The 21,218-nt window shown below is 35.1% G+C and overlaps 1 pseudogene across 1 annotated transcript; it reads left to right on the top strand.

Annotated features, from left to right (window-relative positions):
- The first annotated feature begins 8,787 nt into the window (after nucleotides 1-8,787).
- On the top strand, nucleotides 8,788-19,402 carry LOC104592702 (syntaxin-22-like; annotated as a pseudogene). The gene is made up of 12 exons (XR_016083489.1): nucleotides 8,788-9,158; nucleotides 9,288-9,381; nucleotides 11,066-11,232; nucleotides 11,344-11,443; nucleotides 11,875-12,004; nucleotides 12,084-12,188; nucleotides 13,497-14,189; nucleotides 14,298-14,369; nucleotides 15,378-15,482; nucleotides 18,353-18,482; nucleotides 18,636-18,726; nucleotides 18,826-19,402. The product of XR_016083489.1 is annotated as a syntaxin-22-like (transcript).
- Nucleotides 19,403-21,218: the final 1,816 nt, after the last annotated feature.

The following is a 21,218-nucleotide window of genomic DNA, read 5'->3' as shown; positions in this document are numbered from 1 at the left end:
CGGACTCGATGGATTCAAATCAATTGGGCTAGTTCTGGTTCAAAGATTTGATATCGATGGATCAGTTATGCTTCCTGATTTATTGTTTTAGTTATTATCGGTTTGGAACTAGTTCTGCCCATCTCGAATTGACTATATATATATATATATATATTAAATGTTTGATATTTTTAACAAATTTATTATAATCGGGTCCATCAAACCCAACCCAAAATGACAACCTTACTACTATCCAAGATCGCACGCGCTGTTGAAGATGGAGACAACTCTAACTCTAATTGCATCCATGTGTGATAGTGTGAATTACTTCAACCACAACCGTGAGGATAGGTAAGCTTCCTTATGGATTTATTCAGTCATCACTCATCAAGTAAAATAATTTCATATTGTAGGGCTGGCAATCTTGACCCCAATCCATTTGACCCACCCACCTTGAAATCCACCCATACCCACCCAATCTATTGGCGGGTCAATATGGGTCGAGTAACCCACTAGGGTCAGTGGAAAAAGGGTCAGGGTGGGTTGGGTCGAGTGTACCAATTAGGGTCATAATGGGTTAGGTCGTGCGGGTCAAGATGGGTTGGGTCAAAGTTAGCTCTATCTATATTTGCCAAATCTAAAAAACATAGCAGTTGAAGTGACTCAAACTCAGACCTCCTAACACATCTATATCTCATTAGAATTCCAAACCACCATGCTATATTTCATTTTGAGATTAAAAGTGAAATAAAATAGATTTTATTAACTTTCGTGTTCACGTGCAATTTTACACAAAATCACTTATACAAAAACAATTTTATAAAGTAATTTTATGAAAAGGACTTTTACAAAAGTACTTTTACACGAAAGTACTTTTATGGAAGCACTTTTACACGAAAGTACTTTTATGAAATCACTTTTACAAAAGTACTTTTATGAAAGCACTTTTATAAAAGTACTTTTATGAAAGTACTTTTACAAAAGCACTTTTACATGAAACACTTTTATCAAAGTACTTTTACGAATACACTTTTATGAAAGCATAAAAGCACTTTTATAAAAGTACTTATGTGAAAGCACTTTTATAAAAGTACTTATGTGAAAGCACTTTTATAAAAGTACTTATGTGAAAGCACTTTTATAAAAGTACTTATGTGAAAGCACTTTTATAAAAGTTATGCGTTTTTTGGCAATTTTTCTACAACTTTTTGTAATTTTTCTATATTTTTTTTGCAATTTTTTGGTATTTTCTACATTTTTTGAAAATTTCTGGTATTTTTCTGCATTTTCTACTAAGGCTGTTCATGGGTAGGTTTGGGTCGGTTTACTGGTGTTTTTCCAACCGATCCGACCTAATCGGGTTACCTAGAAATGAAACCAAATCCGATCTATTTGGCATTACCTATTTGGTGTAAAGGACCTTAGAGAGTAGAGATCCTTTCTTTAAACCTTTCAAAAAATGCAAGAAGCTATCATGCTAATATTTCTAAAGGAGTAAAGGTGTAGGGAATAGGACTAGGGATTCCTTGCCTTGCAATGCTTGCCATTAATGGCATTCCTAAAGAGAAGACTAGAAACGAATTGAACCGTCAGTTTACGCTTTTTTGTAACCCGAAACCGACCGATGCTGAAGGAAAACCGGCTGACTCGGGTTAGGTTGGACTGGGTTGGTCGATTTGGTTGGTTTGGGTCTTGTTATGAACAACCCTATTTTCTACAATTTTGGTGCTTTAATGCATAATTTTTTGCATTTTTTCTGGTGTTTTCATGATATAAATTAAATATAAAAATATATATAACATATCTAAAATATATCTATTGATAAAATATATATTTATACACATATATACATATGTGTGTGTGTGTATATATATATATATAGGTAGATAGATAGATAGAGAGAGAGAGAGAAGAGAGACATAATACATATATATGATGACATGGAACGATATGAACCGATGACCCGTGACCCGTGAACCGGAGACAAAAACGGTTTGGTCTCTGGGTCGATTTTTAAAACATTGTGCGAGAGTTTCATCTTCCTTGGCACCGATGATGCTCTCAATGCACTTATGTATTGTGAGAACGCAAAATGAGAACACTGAAGGGCCCATTAGTTTTTTTTTTCTTTTTTTTTGTGGATTTTGAGAGGGTGGAATGTTGGTTAATAGGACTTTGGTTCCCATCGACCAAGATAACCATGTTATTTTTTTCAGATTTATGTGATATCTGCAAAAAAAAAAAAAAAATTATTTTCCAAGTATCACCCATTTGCATGGGGAAAGTTACTAACACTGGTGAGGTGAAATTGCCTCTTTTAATAATGGTCTTTTATGGTTAAAATGATCATTGTCATATTTACATGGAAAACAAAGGAACATGGGTAAATGCACTTACTTGGGTAAGTGTAGAAACTAGAAAGTAAAAAACTTTTTGAATAGCAAACATGGCCCAAAAGGTTGGCCAATTAGGATTTTTATTTCTAATACACTTTTGCTTTTGAGCTTTTTGCAAGTTGGGGATTTGTATATTTCTGGCTTTCAAAAGAATCAAAACATAAACTTAGAGATTATCCAAACTCAACCTTATTTACTTATCTATTGCTTTCATGAGGTTACAATGCTCTAGTGTGTGTGCGCGCGTGTGTATAAGAGAGAGAGAGAGAGAGAGAGAGGAAGTATAGATCATATATGTTGTGTAAGATTTTCTACATTTATGCCTTAGGCTGTGTTTGGTTGCAATGCAAATAAATTTGCACTGATGCAAAACCTCATGGCAGTGCAAACGGTTTGAGTGTAAATTCTGATATATTTTTGTTTCAAATTTTAGCTTATTTTGCTTGATTGCATTATAAATGAAGTAAATAAGACATAAAGCAGAATAAAATAAAATCCAAAACAAAATTAAACAAGAATTTGCATTTTTTTCATTTGCACTCTCATACATTCATATTAGTACAAATTAATTTGCACTGCAACCAAACACAGCCTCAAAGAAAAATTAGCTCATGAAAATTCATCAAAATTCAAGGATATCCGATTGGTTAAAGTTGTTTACATATCACATCTATCCACCCCACTCACATATGAGAGTTAAAATAAACAACCCGTGTGGTGAAATTGAATTTTGATGAAAGTAGTGTAGGAGAAGAACACACATGACGACATATTTGACAAAGAAAATGTCTCGTTTGAATTTTGAAATGGAAAGTGCGCCATTGTTGCAATACAAACAAGTTCACAGCAGATCGAGCATCGCTACAACCAGAAGTCAGTCGTTACCAACTGAGCCAGTTAGCACTAGTTGATGATAGTTGATAATGAAAGACAACAGCTGACATTAGTTATTTGTATGCCACTTGGAATGTTAGGATGATCTGGAATATTCTATACAATACAAATGGTAATTAACTAACTAATATCTTCATACAATTCCTTGGAGGGTATTCTTTGCTTTTCTTTCCGTTATGATATGACTATGCAAAACCTGACATTCATGATCTGACAAAAAAATGATTTGGACAACAATTTAATTTGATATGAATATGCAATCACAGTTTATTTAATTTGATATGAATACACTACAGCTGATTTAATTTGATTTGAGCACACCATCACACACGGTTGATTTAATTTGATTTGAACACACCACTACGGTTGATTTAATTTGATACGAACACATTACATTACAGATTATTTAATTTGAGCACATTCGGCTCAGTTTGAAAGGTGTATAAATATGTAGAGTACAAAATCTTATATTTTATTTATTTTATATATATATATATATTTGTATTTATACTACTGAACCTTCATTTCTTGCATGGGGTAGGGCTGCAAAGGGGAAGAATTGAATAGTATAAATAGACCTCAATTAATAGTTGTATACTAACTTTCCTATCTCCCTCCGATGTGTATGTATTTGTCTTTTCCTCAATCTCTTCTTTCTGATGTTTGATTAGGAAATAGTATCAATTGAATTTTCTATTAAAGCATGAGAAAGGAAAGATAATCACATGAGTTGTGATTCTCCGTGGCCCATTAAAATACCCATAAAATCCTAACTCCATTTAAGGTGGATTCAAATTAATCCCAAGTCTCGGCTGCTAATACTTGGAGACTTTTTCCCGATTTCGACTGAGACGATTGTAACCTTCAAATTAAAAGTTAATTATATGCATGTAGATGGTAATTGATGGGGCCTTACCCCGGCGTGACCTGATCAATACGTGTACGGTGGTGACGTGGCTGAGGAGATGGCCATGTCCTCGACTGAGTTGGTGATGCGTTCATCACGCGTCAGTACCAACGGCCGTGCCACTAAGCGAGAACGTCGGATCAAGGACCTGTCTCCTTAAATCTCCCAGTCCTTATCCACTTCAAAATCCAAAGCGGGTTGGATTTTGAGAATCCAAATCCTCCCCACATATGAAAGTGTAAAATCGTCTCCCACCCTACTCTTCTTGCATTCAAGGGTAGGGGTGGGTTGGGTTTAAAACCCACATTTAACTTCATATTATTTCTTGTCATATATAAACAATAAATAAGTAAAACAACACAAATAAATATGAAGATTTCTAATTATATGATTAAAACATGTAAAAAAACACATAAACTATCAATTATCATTTGCATAAAATTCAACACTGTACATAAAGTTTATATGCTTCACAATTATACATGGATTGAGGAGGATCAGGTTTAACCTAATACTGTACCCTATCTGTACTTATACGGGTTGTAGAATCTCAAAACTCATGCCTAACCCAAAACCCATCATTTAAGCAAAAAAAAAACCGTTCCATCGGGGAGGGTAGGGACGGGTACCCACTGGGTAGGTTAGAAATTGCCATCCCTAGCGGGAATTGCCCTAAGGCTTCCGCTAGAGACCACCTCAGCACATGTCATGTATCCCTAAAAACGAGAATTGCAGCTGTACTCCCATGCAAGTATTTAAGGTTATAATGAGAGAAAGAGAGAGATCCCAAACACTTCCATCTTTGTTGAAAGTAATAATCCAATTTTCAGAACTAGGGATCCCAAACAAGAACAATAACAGATTAAGAGATTGGGAGGTACAACAGGAATCAAAGAGTGAAAGAGTGCCGAAGAGAATAATGGAGGGCTTTTAAATCAGGGGCATTTTGGTTCAAATAAAGACATTTTTCTTGATACTTACTATTTTTGCAGTTATTTTTGCAAACGTATCCAATTTTGTCAATTTGCAAAACTTTATTAAATTTTATGCAAAACACCCTTAGATTAAAAACCCATATTGAACTTATGATAATCTCTAATTAAAGTGTTTTTCTTTTAAGACAGCGATCTTTGACAATATTTTAATCACTCATGACATTTTATTTCACATGACGAATACAAGAATAAATTAGTGTCTTACGACAATAAAATAGATACCATGACAGAGTAGAATGAGGTTTTATTAAAAAAAAAATAGTGTCTTACGTCAATAAAATAGATACCAATAACGTTCACGATACATTGGAATTCAATGGGTTTTATTTAAAAAAAAATGTAACAAATAATTTCAGTTAGAGTTTAGCTTTTGTCAATGCAGAGCTCATTTGATCGAACTGTTAGATAGTGTATGCTCTTAGCTTCGATCAGAATGATGTACATTATGACATTTAATGTAAATGAATAAAGTATATAATTGTTTCATGTTATTATGGTGTGTTTCTGTATAATACCTTTAAACTTGACACATATGAGACTCGTGTTAGTTTATAATTTTCACAGTCGTTCGATAGATCTGGGGAGATTTATCTTGTCAAGACTGACACTAATGTGCCGCCAAGTTGGTTGGGGTGGTTTGTCTCAACTGCTAGGGTGAGACCTGAGGTACATGCAGTGTGGGTTTTCTTGAAACCCTGAACCGGATCAGAATTCCAGTATTGCCTTGGAGATAGATGGGCAAAATTGGAATGTTACACCTGACCCCTAGACTCGATTATGATATTGCACTAGGTGTTGGATTGGACTGTCTTTGATATGCCAATTAGTGAGATCCTTAGAGGGGGTCAAAACCTGGGTATGCTGGGACCATCTGAGAATTCATCTGAGTGGGTGATCATAGTGACAGGATCAGCCCTTTTGTCGAACAAAGTGAATGATCGGGGATGCACTCTCTGTGATGGAAACCTAAACTGCCGGCAGTTAATTTCAACCGTTGAAATTTGTTTTGAAAAATATATTTATATAGAGATATACATACATACATACATACATACATACATACATACATACATACATACATACATACATACATATATTATGGTTTCAAAATGTTTGTAAAAGGTTTTAATTCCCGGGATCCATGTGAGTAGAGAGTGCAGCACTATACCTTGCAGTCGAGGGAGATGTCCTCTTTTATCGGGTAGTGTTTGACCATTATGGGCTGAGAGGTTAAGTATAAGACCATTGAGGATAATACCTGATGAGCTAATCTTGCATCTACCCACAGTCATTGGGTTTTTATAAGGTGGTTTGACCCAATGACCATTTAGTGTAAATGTTGGGCTCATTAAGAATCCAGAGTGATGGACTCAGGGGTTCACTGGGCTGAACCCATGTGGCTGATGTGTAGATCAATGTTTGGGTCCCACGCCATACAAAGATAACCAATTGGGCAACAGTTAGGAGGCTAAGTGAGCAGATGAACTTAATGGGCCTAAAGCCCAATTCGAACTGGCTTAATGAGATTAATTAAAAAGGAGGCGGTTATGGGATTTAGATCAGCAGATAGGATAAGGGATTATCCCTATCCACTCAGATAGTTCATATCCAAATAAAGATTTGGATCAGGAAACTTCTAATTAGATTATGAGGGTTGATCTTTATCTGCATATAAGATAAGAGATTATCCTCATCTCTTAAAGAGAGTCCATATCCAAATACAAGATTTGGATTAGGAAACTCCTAATGGGATTAGGAAAACCTCTACTTAAGTTTATAAATAGGAGAGCAGGGCGAACCCTCATAACACAACATAAATCATCTAAGTGACTGTTGATTTCCAAAGAGAAACAACACAGTTTGACTGCACTGTCTCCTTCTCTCCTGCTCTTGCCGCCATACCAGTTCGATCTCCACCTGTAGAAGCGATCAAGAAGAGTTATTGATATTACCTTTTGGCATAAAAGGTAATCTGAAGACGTGCTCACTAGCCCTCAATCAGATTCTTGCTGAAGAATTCGGTTTTTGCTGAAGAACTATCGTGTTGATTCTGATTCATCTTGCACCGTGTCATCTTCGATGGAAGCAGTCTTTGGATCTTTCCTTGGGCGTGAACACCTTCATTGGAGGTTATTACTACTTTGTATCAGGTATATCCCTCCACTCCCTTCTGGTTTCAGATCTGGTCTAGTTTAGGTTCAAGATTGATCATTGAAAATGTAGTTTTCTAAAATAGGGAATGTGATTCCCACATGGGAGAGAGAGAAATTTTTGAAATTTCGCCCAACCTAGCTGCAGGGTTCAGCTATCTATATGATGGATCTCTCATCCCTTCACGAACAGCTTTTACAGCCTTGCATTGGGAATATTTTAGTACTTATGCACTTTATTTCATGAGAAGATATTTTCAATACAAAGCTGAAAGAGGTTGTTGGAATGGTATGAGCACGGGTTTGCACTGATCGAAGCCAAACTCCTTCAGTTAGGTTTGGGGGAAAATTTTGTTGAGTGGATAACATGATGTTTATCACCAACCTAACCAATCAAGTTTTTGTAAGGCTACGTTTGTTTGGGGTGGAAAATTGAACTGGGGTAAACTTTATACCCCAGTTCAATTTTACTGGCGTTTGGTAAATATGTAATTTTATATCGAAAATCGGTGTAAAATATACATCGGTGTAAAATTTCATTTTGAATTTTATTTACATCGACAATCGATGTAATATATACATCAAAATTATTGATGTAAAATTAACTGTCCTTTCTTCCTCTCTCTTCTTCTCCTCTCTCTCTCTCTCTCTCTCCTTCTTCTTCCCCCTTTTTTTTCCTCTTTCCGTCGTCGCCGCTGCATTGCAACAGTAGATCTAAACCCACCTCCAAAGGGAGAGTCGGAGATGACCCAAAAGGAAGAAAAAGCACTAGTCCAGTCGGCCCCTCCAGTTGCAACTGGCTTTGTTGCGAGTGATCTCTCTCTCTCTCTCTTCTTCTTCTTCTTCCCCCCCCCCTTTTTTTTCTCTTTCCATCACCACCGCTGCAACCAATTGCAGTGGCATATCTGAACCCACCTCCAAAGGGAGAGCCGGAGAGGACCCAAAACAAGGTAGTCCAGTCGGCCCCTTTTTCTCTTCTTTTTCTTCCTCTTTCGTTCTCTCTTTCTCTCTTTCTCTCTTTCTCTCTTCTCCTCCTCCTTTTTCTTCTTCTTCTTCCCCCGCCTCCTCCACTGCAGATTGTCTTTTCCTCCTCTACACCATCTCACCAAATTTACACCTTAACAACTAAACAAAGTAAATTTACCTTCAGTAAAATGTGGGATGGGAAAACATTAACTGCGACCAACAGCTCAAATACCTTCAGTAAAATGTGATCACGAAAAATTAAAAAAAAATATATATCAACTAACCTGATGTGTTGAATTTCTTTCAAACACTGACGTGCGGCCATATCGCAGGTAACAATTAAGACATGTCACAAGTTAACAATATGAGACCCCTTTTTGAAGGGGTCCTCCCGTGGGCCCTGCCCTACCAATGGCGTGGCAAGGGAATCGAAGATGTCATGTGCACTGTGCAGTCTACTTAAAAACTCGGTTACGTTGAAGTTTGAACTGATGGAATCGAGGGAGGATTGGCCACCGGTTGGTGGGGGTGGAGAGTTAACACTTCACAGTTATAAAGCAAGGAGGAAATGGAACTGGAAAGAAACCAGAAAGGTGGCCTCACCCACTTTTCTTGTCTTCTCATCACTTGCTCTCGCCTCTCGGGCATTAGTTGCCATCTTTTACGGTTTCCGTTTCCCGGCGAATATGAGCTTCCAAGATATCGAGAATGGCGGGAAGCTACCCACTTTCGGCCTTAACTCTTCACTTCAGAATCCTTCTCAGGCTGTGGCAGCTGGAATCTTTCAGATCAATACTGCCGTCGACATATTCCGTCGGCTTGTTGATGCCATTGGAACATCTCAAGACACCCCCGAACCGCGCCAGAAGATGTAATTGAACTCTCTCTCCCTCCCTAGCCTCTATCTGTTCCGCCATTTCTTTATTGAATTAAACCACCTCTTTGTGTTTTAATCTCAGTTTGGCTTATCCTTGTATCTTCCTGTGCATGGTTTGTACAGGCACAAAACGAGGCTACGGATTGGACAGTTAGTTAAGGAAACTTCTGCTAAGCTCCGAGTTCTGAGTGACTATGATCATGGCAGCAATGTTAGTGTATGCAATACGTTTTTTTCTTTTTTTTTTTTTTTGCCCTTTTCTTTTCTATTTCCAAGTTACTGTTCTGAAAACAAAGCTTAAGAGTTAAAACTTTTCTTGTTTGCTTTCATCTTGAAATTGTTCATAGACTTTTGTTTTAAGTTTTATTGTAGAGCAAGTGGGGGGTAGACCGTAGACACCTCAACCCAGGTGAAGGCGGGACTCGATCCTTAGGTCTTCGCTACAACCAGCTAGAGACTTTACCAGCACTAGCAGGCTAGCTGGCACCTTTCAGCAAGTGCAGTAATTCATGTCTCAGAATCGATTTTTTTACTACATTTTTTCTGATTGGGGATTTGGACTGTAAAATTTTGATTAACTTAGTCTGGCTTCAAATAGAACGGATTGGTGATGATGTAACCAACCCAACTATAGTTGGGATAAGCCATGGATGATGATGATGATTGATTGATTGATTAACTTAAAATTTTATTTGTCAAATAAAAAAAAAGGATAGAAAGTTAAAGCACATAAGATCTGGGAGGAATTCTTGTTCGCCTTGGTTTGTTGTGAAACTGCTGCTTATTATAAAAAGTTAGGTTTCTTATAAATAGGGCAAAATGTGTCCTGCACAAATCGATAGTAAGAAATGAATGCATAAACACAAGACACGCTAGGCATTGGTTATTTAATTAGAATAGAACCAATTGAATCCTAAAGGGAAAATAAAGTAGTCACTTGAACCAAAGTTAGAAGTTCGGTTTGAGCAATCTAGGCAAAATGGTTTCTGGGAAAATTGAGACAGAGCAATCTGGACAAAATGAAACTGAGCATTATACATGCACGGATGCACATGTAAAGGGGAAAGCAGAAAGTGGTAGTCATTCGGTCAATACTTTGAGATTGTATTTAAAACAAATTCAGCAGGGAACTAGGTGATCTGTATTATGGATGTGGTTAGGTGGAGGAGAGAAATTACTGGTTATTTGAATTGAAATACATGAGACTGAATAACATTTTGAAGGCATTAGAAAGATTGGAATTTGAAAAAGGAAAATGTGTTTTTAGTCATAAAAAAGCAGAAAATTGGCTGGAAATGATAGAGGGAATTATAACTATTTTCTGGGTTATCTTGATAGTGCTTTAGTATTAGTAACTAAAAGTCTAAATATGGCTGGAAATGAACATTTTGCAAAGCATGATAAGAATTCGATTATAGCATCACATTACAAAAAAAAAGAAAAAAAGAAAAAAAAGAAAAAAGATAAAACTTTCTCTGTTACTTTTAAAATGTATTTTTTTTACAAGTGTAAAATGTAAAATAGATTAACAGGATTTCTGATGTTTCCCATTAATTATATTTCACTATGAAGCCAACGGGAAATAATGGTTTACACGGCGATAAAGGGAATCGATGCCATTCTTAGTAACTTAAAGATAATTGTTATATTTTTTGGATGATGCCAATTGTAAGTCATGAGTCTGACCAGTGGTTTGTATGACCTTGGTTTACAATCTGTGCTATCCACTTAAAATATCTGAATGCTCTCTTTTCTTAATTGTATATAGTGCCCCAGAAACATTTTCCCCTTGATTCATCATCATCATCCAAGCCTTATCCCACTATGGGGTCAGCTACATTTTTCCCTTGTTTGAGCTATATAATTAGATTGTCAGAGATCCTTTCTATTTTAGCAATAAGTGACGTATTCTTTGGTGGATCTGTCCGCCAAGCAAGAAAGCAGAAGATGCTAAGGTTGCAAGAGATTTTCAAGCTGTCTTGCAAGATTTCCAGAAAGTCCAACGGCTCGCTGCTGAGCGTGAATCAGCTTATTTATCTTCATCTCCACCAACTTCTTTTCCATCAAGGTGGAAATCTATATTCAATGTACACATGCTTCTTTTTTTATTAATATCCACATGTCTCAGTTTGTCATAACTTACCCAATGACCTAAACAAGTTTTCTGTTTTGGTAACAGCTCAGGTTCTGAAGAGAATGTGGCCCATGATATGGATGGGGAGAGTCAGCCTTTCCTTAGGGAACAAAAAAGGTACATAATACCACAAATAGATCTTCTGGTATTTATATCTGATTCTAACCATTCCCTATCCCTTTCTATTACCTATCTTTGTGATAGCTTGGTCTTTTAGAATTAAATTACAGAAAATACCCTTCAGATAGAGTTGTATATTAAGATGTTGTTGAGTATATAGTTGAGTTCTCCAAATTTTAAAATTTATTGTCTATAAGCCTGCAGTTTGTGTTTTCAGTTTTCATGGATTTTCCCAGATTCTCACAGTTTTACCAGGGGCTTGATGGGATTGATCAACTTGCTAATTTTAAGACTATTGAATTGGTATTTAATAGCTTGGGAATACTAGCAATAGGGCATGAAGTTTAACGTGATATTCATGTACTTAAATATAAAAATATATGAATTCGTGGGTCTGGTTTTTAGGCTCTAAAACCCCACTTTGTTGAAACAAAAAATGTAGACAGGAGGTACTAGCTAGGGAATGAGGTTGCATTCAATGAGGCCATAATAGAGGAAAGAGAGCAAGGGATTAAAGACATACTAATTGAAATTGGACAAGCAAATGACCTCACTGTTCTAGTTCATCAGCAGAGAGTGATGATTGGTGAGATTCCAACATCTCAGCAAACTATTATTTTTCTGTTCAACTACTAATGTTTTTGTTGTGATTTATTTCCTGTAAGCTGATGAGGTTGGATCAAACATTGAAGCCTCATCTTCTGTGACAGCACAAGCAAAAGTTCAAATATCCAAGGCCTCCAAAAAGTGTGAATTCTAGGACATCCTGGGTAAGTTTTAAACATTTAGTGTCCAAATTAAATTAAAGGGTTAAATAACATGCTACCAGGTGTTGAATCACCTCACTATCATTTGACCCTGATTACATGGTATTGCTGCATCATAACTGCTATATCACTTTTATTTCAAGAAGTGACACTAGGAAAGATGTGAAAGACTGAAACTTAAAAAAGAATAAAGGCTGCATTTGGAAACGATGCAAATGGAGTGTAAATCCTGGTTCAGGGTAAATTTGCACTTTGGTTCACTTTTACCTGTGTTTGGCAACATTACATTTATGCATTGACAAATGACAGATCAATGCATATTTACATTGATAATAAGATGTAAAAGTATATTAATAAAGAAGAAGTAAATTTGCATTCAAGTGGGCTTTTCATAAAAAAAGCATATGTTTTATTGGAATTCATGTTTGCATCCATTACAGCTAAAAGTCTGTTTGGTAAGAAGGTAAATTTGTCAGTGCAAAACTAACCCAATTTTGCACTTTATATGAACCGTTTTACACTCTACATATTTGCATTCACACTTATTTGCGTCGTTTCCGATCACAGCCAAAAAGAAAAAAAAAATGTAACATGATTAAAAAATAAAATACTAGTTAAACCTCGCATACTCTTTGAACATGTCCTGCAAGAAATTATCTTAAAAAACAGAAACTAGATTAGACCATTTTCCAGACTGGTTCTAATTATTCAACAGTTCAATAAGATGCCGATCCCATATAGTTGGGATAAGGCTTGGATGATGGTGATGATGAATAAGCAGGTCAGATGGTCTGACCTGTTAAACTCGTGAATACTATTTGGAACCATTGACTGTTTTCTAGTTAAACAGTATATGATCTTATTGGGTTTGTAAAATGCTGATTGAAAATTGCCTCATAATGGAGTTCTTCAAACATTTAAGATGATATGATAACAGAACAAGTGTAAAACGTGGTATGATATAAGCATCAGATAATCCATTTCATTAACATATAGAAATCTTCCTTACATTCACACAGGAAAGCTCATTCATCTATGTATTTACGAAAGAAGAAAAATGACAGGTGAAGGAAAAGGAAGCAACATACCAGAAGGACTGGAATACAAACAAACAGCAAGAGACATAATAGATAGTAAAGCAGGACCTTCCAATTCCCTAATTAACCTACCACACATACACAACATTATTAGTGGTCCCAAATGTTTGTGAAATAATAAATACTAATGCTTTTCAGATGATGCCGGTTTTCTTATTATAATCTTAAATTGTATTCATTTTAATTACCAACCTTGTTTTATGTTATCCAACAGTGTTGGTGGGTGCTACTGATTTTTATATTGGTGCTGGTCATTGTTCTCCTTGTCCTTATAATATAGCATGGTTTGCTATTGGCCTTACAAGTGCTGAGGTAAGGTTGGGGGTTTGGTTTGAAAGTTAAAAGCTTGTGTTGTATGTCTGTTACCATTTTATTTTTTCCAATGTAATGATTCTGTCATAAAATTAGATTTCTACCGTGTTTGAAGTTCCTTTTTTTTTCTGTTTTTTCCCACGCTGTTCGTTTCTCTTTTTTTTTTTTTCGAGAGGTGGGGTCCTTTGTGTTCTGTAAGCAGCTTTTGCAACTAATTCAAATATACAGCTCATGTTGGTTGATGCGTTTTCATTTCTCAACCACGAATTAGTCTGATATGATATGACTGAGTTTTCAGTATGATCTCAACTTGATGTAATCACTACAAGAAAAAACAGATAAGTCGGCGGTCTTGAACCGGCGGTCATAAAAAATTCCGGCCTCGATACATCAATGGTGGCGATTTTAACTTGACCGCCATCTATGAACTAAACTGAGGGTTAATATAAAGGAGGGCGGTGGTTCAATAAATTAGGCCGGCGTTTTCAGATTGAATCGGTCATGACTCTCTCTCGGGCCGGTATGAAGAAAACTTCCCTCTATTTCCAAAACATCAAAACACGCGGTACTTTGTCTTCTACATCAAAAACGTGCGGTAAGTTCCCTCCTCTTTTCTACTTGGCTTCACAGAAAGTTTTCAGTTGATTGCAGAGATTCAATCAAGATTAGATCTATATAGCAACCCTTGGTGTATCTTTGGTAGGAACAATTAGAAAAAGTCAAGAAGTTGAGGAGTAATTCCGAGAAGTTGAGAAAGACAAGTTCATCAATCTAGGTAATGCTTAAACCCTGTTCATCATTTCCCATAAATTAAAGGATCCCTTTTCATTTTTTTTTTATTTCTTGAATCTATGTTTTCTTTCTTTTTGTATCCCTTTTTCTATTGCTCGTTTTGCATTTCTTCAAAATTTATTCACAGACCTCAAGCAATAATAATGGCTACAGGCAGGTTCTATTCCATCATTTCTATTGGAAGAAGTCATTTGCCTGTGTCAATGTGAAGGTCTCATCATCAGACTCTTATCCTAATATATAATTTTGTCACTGTTAATTTCTTTTTTTGTCGTTCTGGTTTTTTGTAAGAAACCTTTGTCTACAGAATATTTGTCCAGTCTTACCTCTTTTAGTTTTATGATATGATTTTACTTGAATGCAGAGAGAATCCAAGAGAAAAGTTTTTAGCCAAAATCTTTTTAACAGAGGGAACCGAAGAGATGGATAAGAAGGGAACAAGACCTTAGTTTCCATTGATTGGGTAACCCTGCATTTTTTGTGTTTGTTTGGTTTTCTAAATACAAGTGTCTGTGTTTGGTTTGACTTGAGTTTGGGGTTTTGTGTCGGGTTTAATTTTTTTTTTTTCAGTTCGTTTCTTTGTTAAAGTTTTCTAGCGCTTTGTCTCACTACCATTGTCAAAGCCGGACCATCTTCAGAGTGTTTTTCTTCTTCTTATATATTTGTTCTTTTTATTAAATATCTTCTTCTAATTTTTATTGCTTATTTGTTCAAAATTTTCTTTTTGCAAGGGTTTGGTCCCGTCATTATCTGTGAATTTGTAATGCTGTTAAGCTACTCCTGAGTTCAATCTTTTCAACTTCTCTCATTTCTTGTTAAGAGAGTATGGATTTCACATTATTTTTTTGAAACCTATGGATTTCATCTGTTAAGGTTGTTTCCCTATCATTTGTATTTCTCCTCTTTCTTTATTTCTTTCAGTTTAATGGAAATTTTCTTTTGGAAATTGGTTTTCTTATTTGTATGTTGTTGCACCAATCGTTATGTATAGGTACTGTCGCTGGAATTATATTTCTATTAGTAGGGTTTATCTTCTTTGTTCTGGGTTTCCTTTGGTGGTGAGGTTGTCTAGTTCACAAAAATGCAATGGATCCAGGTGAGAGAAACTAGCAACATGCATCTTGGCAATTTTTTGAGGATATACAATAGAATGAACTACTCTTCTAGAAAAAGTTGGCAATTTGACCTTGGTGTTTCTTGAATTTCCGTCATCCATTACATATTTCACAGTATTCTCAATTTTTTTTGGATTTTTGTTCTCCTTTTTATAATATGTTTTAGATTTGCATTTCTTACTATTGGATATTCTATTTTTATTGAGACATGATTTCAAAATCTCAAGATTTGGAGTTTTCTGGTATACATGTAGCTTTGTAGGTAGACCAGAATTTTTAGCTTATGATGGGATATAATATATATTATTAGATTTTTGCATGTGTATGGAGAAGCTAATTTCTTAACTAATTTCATTTCTAGGATGGGTCAAATGGATAACTCTGGTCTTATTTTGAGATCTATTAAAAAAATTAGATTATTTGATTTGTGGAAATGTTCTACCCCTTACCTTGTGTAGAGCTTTATTTTCTGTTTGTATCCAAAAAAAGAGCAATTTGGATATCAAGTCAAACATTATTCCAAATAATTGTTTGAGTTTATTTAAACCAAAATAAGTTACATGAATCATATATTCATGTAGAAACTTGTTGGGTCATGAGTTGACCAATGACAACCCAACCCTTGAGCTTTCCAGGCTACAAATGCCAAATGGGTCTAACAATCTAGAAGTCACTCACAAGAATTCTCTCTCATCCGGTGGAAAGATAGCCAATTGGCCCTTTGTAACCTTAGAATCCAAAGAAATTAAATAGAAACAGAGCCCCTTGAAACAGTTAATGATTCTCTTTTTCTCTTCAAGAAATTTAACCAACTTTTTTTTCTAATGATTTTTTTAGTTTACAAGATCTATGGATTGTTCAAAATTATGATTTATCTTGTATGTTCTTGAAAGTACTCATTTATACATGCATGTAAGCTTTAGGAAAAGTATATAAGCTCAAGGAGATCATTGAATGTATGTTTATTTTAAAATTAATTCATAAAAAGACTTTTAAACACTAACAATTAGCTCATGATTGACTGAGTTGTACGTGTTAGGTTCATCATAGGTGGGGTTTGGATTGGAAAAATCAGGCTTTAACCCAACTAAATCTATCCGGTTTATACTCCTTTGTTAGGAGTCGAGGGGGACTCAAAGGGATTTTAGAGGAGAGAAAGAGTGATTCAGCCAGACCAACATCTCATAGCTTTTCATGTCTTGACTCAACCTCAGGCTTTTTACCAACAGGAGGTTGTGCAACTACACTATCAAAATTCAAAGCAACTTTCAATGAGCCAGGGGTGCTTGACATCATATGGAAATGGGTTGAACTTGGGAGTATAATTCCAGCACAACCTGACACGACAAATGGAAGCTTCTCTAGACCATGACCCATATTTTTAATTTGATAATTAAACTCCAAATTTTAACAGTTGGAGTTTCTAGGAAACCAAGACAAATTTCAAGATGCAAATCTGATGTCTACTAAAACATGGACAAATGCCCAAATTCAAGCTTAAAGGAGAAGGATCAATACATGATCTGAGTGGGAATGGCTTGCCTCTAAACAAATTTGGTAATATTTCCTAGAAGCAAGTAAATTTTATGGAAGGTGATTCCTAATGGGTATGATATACTCTTATCAGTTCTAGGCTTAGCTTTGTTGTCTACGTACATCTACATCAATCCCCCCAAATGTTAATCAATAGGAAAACAAGTCAATTTTCTGATTTTCCTCTTATACAACTTTTCCCAATGCATTATGCTTAGCCACTTCCTTTGTTAATGTTATTTTTCAAGAAAATAGATAAAAAACCTCTAGGCCCATTTGACCCAATGCATTATACTTAGTCACTTTCTTTTGATTTCTTTTAAGTATAAATTTTCTTTTTGCCATCTACAACTTTTTTTTTGGCAAAATCAAGCTAAAAACTCCATTAAGATAAATAAGAATTTGTACAAGGAGCTAGTAGACCCATTATAGTACCTCTCTGAGGAATGATTTCTGGTGTGAGTAGTGACTAGTAACAAATAATTTGAAAACTTATGTTTTGATGGATTATATGACTCTTTTTTTTTATGAATATGGATTATATGACTCTTGATGGAATATAAGTAGAAAGAATGCAAATTGATGGCATGAGGCTTGGGTGGTGATGCACTGATAATGGTGATGAGAATTAGTTCATAGTATATTACCTACTAGAGACCTTTACATCAATGTGCTCCTAGAACTGTGAATTTCTCTTGAAGCTTAATACTAGTGTGCCTTAGTTATATATTTAAGATCTGATGTTGCATTTCTAGTTCATATGATGACTTTTTTTTTTATACGAGGTGAAGTATCATTTCGTTAAAACAGAAAAATAATGACACATGTACAAGTTGAGGTTGTACAATGGGAGAGTACAAAACATATTATGCCACTATCCTATTTGAGATTACAAAAAGATTTTCAACCTTAAAAAGAGAACTAAGGAGAGATCTATATTCAGCTAATTGTGTTGAATACCAGGATAACAACTTCCCTAGTACTTTCTGCCCAGTGTTATCTACAATGAGTTTGAGGATCATATTTTGGATGGTTTCATAGGTTCTCATTGTTTTTAACCTCCAAACAATCTCAAGTATGTTATTGAGCTAAAGAAGTAAAATGGTTGAAGATGGAAGCAAAGTCCTTCACTCCTTTATGTATGAGTATACACATGTATATCTCTGCATATGATATGGAAAATTTTTCAATTAATTTCTTTTTGTTAATTTGGTAATCATGTAATTCTTTCTACTTCAGGCAACATATTAATTTTCCGATCTTAAAATGCTTTTTTGTTACATTCTTCTTTGGTTATAAATTACCTTTTTTTTTGCAGCAAAAGGAATTTTGGAAAGCTGAGTTGAAGGATTTCTGTAGCAAAAATGGATATGATTTCTGTAGCAAAAGGAATTTTGTTACATTCTCCTTTGCTTGTAGATGTTCTTGAAGGACAATTGAAATTTGAGGTCTGATGCCCTTGATACCATCCTAGTATGTAGTCTAGTACTATAATTCAGAAAAATATTTTTTGAGGGTAACTTTCTATTCAAAAGGGATAGTTAGGAATGTTGGCAATATTTTAAAACCCTATTAGGAAGTTGAACTGCTTTTCCTACCAGGTCATGGGTTAGTGGTTCAACATACAAGTCAACTGGTTAAGCCATGAAGCAAACAAGGTTGTTGAGTAAATGAAGAAAACCAAAGTTTCAGGTATTAACTTCTTTTCTTTTTTTTTTTTTTTGGTGTTCTAAAATAATTTCAAAATCATCAGAACTTGGAATATATGGAATGATTTATTTGTCTTGATAGGTGAGGAAGGCTTGAAAATGTTGCATATGGAGGGTCCTCATATATGGGTAGATTGGATATTACCTTGTCCATTGCATTAGCAGTAATGCACCTCTAATTCTATTCTTTATCTTGAACAACGTAGTAGAGTATCTTTTATTGCTTATGATCGACTTATATTTTTTATTTAGTTTTTGCTTATATGTGCTTGCTTTTTGTAAAATCCAAAATGGGTACACTTAATGTATGGAAATAAATGGAATTTTATCTGAATGTCAAGTTTGTTTCAATGGATACACCTAATATATGTAGGTGTTCACTCTTCAGGTATGTTGAAGATCAGTAGTCCTGTTGATCAGGTTTCTTGAATGAGCTTATCAGGCGATCAAACCTCCACCACTCAATATTTGTGGCTTCAAGGCCTAAAATAGAACTCAAAGAGAACGATGTCCCAAAAGGATGGGACATATGCATGAGTTCCATCACTTGTGAGCCAACATTGTATTGCATGTTTAAATTCTAAGATAGGATAGGTATCTAGCATATTAGTGTTCTATGTTTTAACCTGTTGTTTATTATATTTATTTGTTTTTAAACAGCTACTAGACTCTGGGATATAGAGAGAACATTGATAATCCTAATGTCAGGTTAAGTTTCCCATATCTGTTGATTCATAATTTAATTCATTGGAGAGGTAATAACTGAAAATTGTTTGCATCATCTTTAACTCCAAGGGTTAACGGGCAACTCAGGATTTATCATTAAAAAATATATACTTTTTTTTAAATAAATTTGATCTATGCAGGCGGTCATTCACTGCCAGCATATATATATATATTTTAATGTAGTTGACCTATGCCGGCGGTCATGACTGCCGTAGGTAAAGTTTTAAACAAAAAAGTGAACCTATGCCAGCGGTCATTCTTCACATTGCTGCTGCCTTACATAGTGGCTCGGCAGTCGTAATTGCCGTGTTTGAGTACATATGCTGGCAGATATGACAGAACCACCCGTATAAAAACAATTGGACCGGAGACCTAAGCCGGCATTTCTTTGTATCTAGGCTGGCAGTCATGAGCTAGGCCGACAGTGCTTAAGGAAGCAGTCTCAAAACCGCCAGCTTAGACCTAACCCGCGGTTTGGAAGGCTAACCCGGCGGTTTTGTGACTGCCGCCTTAGGCCCTTTTCTTGTAGTGAATACTGAGGGAGAACCTTGAGATTTGCTGAACATTTGACACATTGAGAGAGAGAGACCTCGCTAAGGCAACTCGTGGGTCGAGGCCTATGGGACATGGAAAGTTATCTCTTTACATGGTTGCGGTTGTGCAATGCTATATATTCATTCTTTTTCATTCTTATCCAAAATGCGAATAACAGAGCTTTTTTTTTTCTTGGGTATTTGGTGCCACTCATCACTAATAACTCCCTCTTTCCTAATTCGGTGGTTGTACAAATCGATTGCACATCAATACTGGAATGAACCAGCTATATACCAAGGAGTCACCCCTCGGTTGCTAAACAGCATGCAATGTTTTAAAAAGCAATATAGAGCCAAAACCATTATGGTCACCGATTTTCAGGTTGATAGATCAATCGTTCGGTTCAAATGGGCAGCCTGTTCTGACAATAAAAATTGAAAATAAAATAAAATAAAAAATGCCTGAAAACTATTAAATGGGTCGAAAGTTCAATTACCCAAATCAACAGATTGCTAACCGATTCAACACTTTTTTGCCATAAACCAAGTTTGGGGTAAAAACGGAACCAGTTGCCTAAACAATTCCTGGGTCGAATAGTCTGACCATTTGAGTCAACAATGATTTGAAAACCATGAGAGCATGGTTTCATTGGATTATTGAATCACTTTAGGGAGCTTTGCTCCAAATAAAGGGCATTGAAATGGTTCCAAATCTTACCCATTAGTAAAAATATGAATGGCTCAATGTCATCGTCAAAGGACTCTGATTTCATTCTTCCATTTATACCCCTGTCATTAAAATATATTTCCATCTTATTACATTTTCAAAAATTTATTAATGTAATTTTATTAGTGTAATAATAATTATTAAGTTACATTAATTATTATAGTAAAATTTGTTATTTTCAAAATACTGTAATTACAGTAATTTTGAAATAACTGTAATTCCAATAATAATGATTAGTGTAGTTAAATTAATTATTTTTTTCAAAATAATTATTATTGGAATTTTGGTGTAGTAATTAAATAGAGTAATCATTATAATAAATGTTTTACTATAGTTACAATTTCTTAAAATTAATTTTATTACACTAACAATTAAATTGTGTTGTTTTCCAGAAAAATTACTAGAAATCAATGAATATACAAAATTTTCAATTTAAATGTCATTTAAAATTAATTAAAATTTATAAAAATGAAAAATAAATTCAACAAT

Source organism: Nelumbo nucifera, chromosome 3, assembly GCF_055504915.1.
Source record: "Nelumbo nucifera cultivar China Antique chromosome 3, China Antique-T2T, whole genome shotgun sequence".
NCBI classification, from domain to species: domain Eukaryota; kingdom Viridiplantae; phylum Streptophyta; class Magnoliopsida; order Proteales; family Nelumbonaceae; genus Nelumbo; species Nelumbo nucifera.
This window is presented reverse-complemented; position numbering and strand designations above follow the sequence as displayed.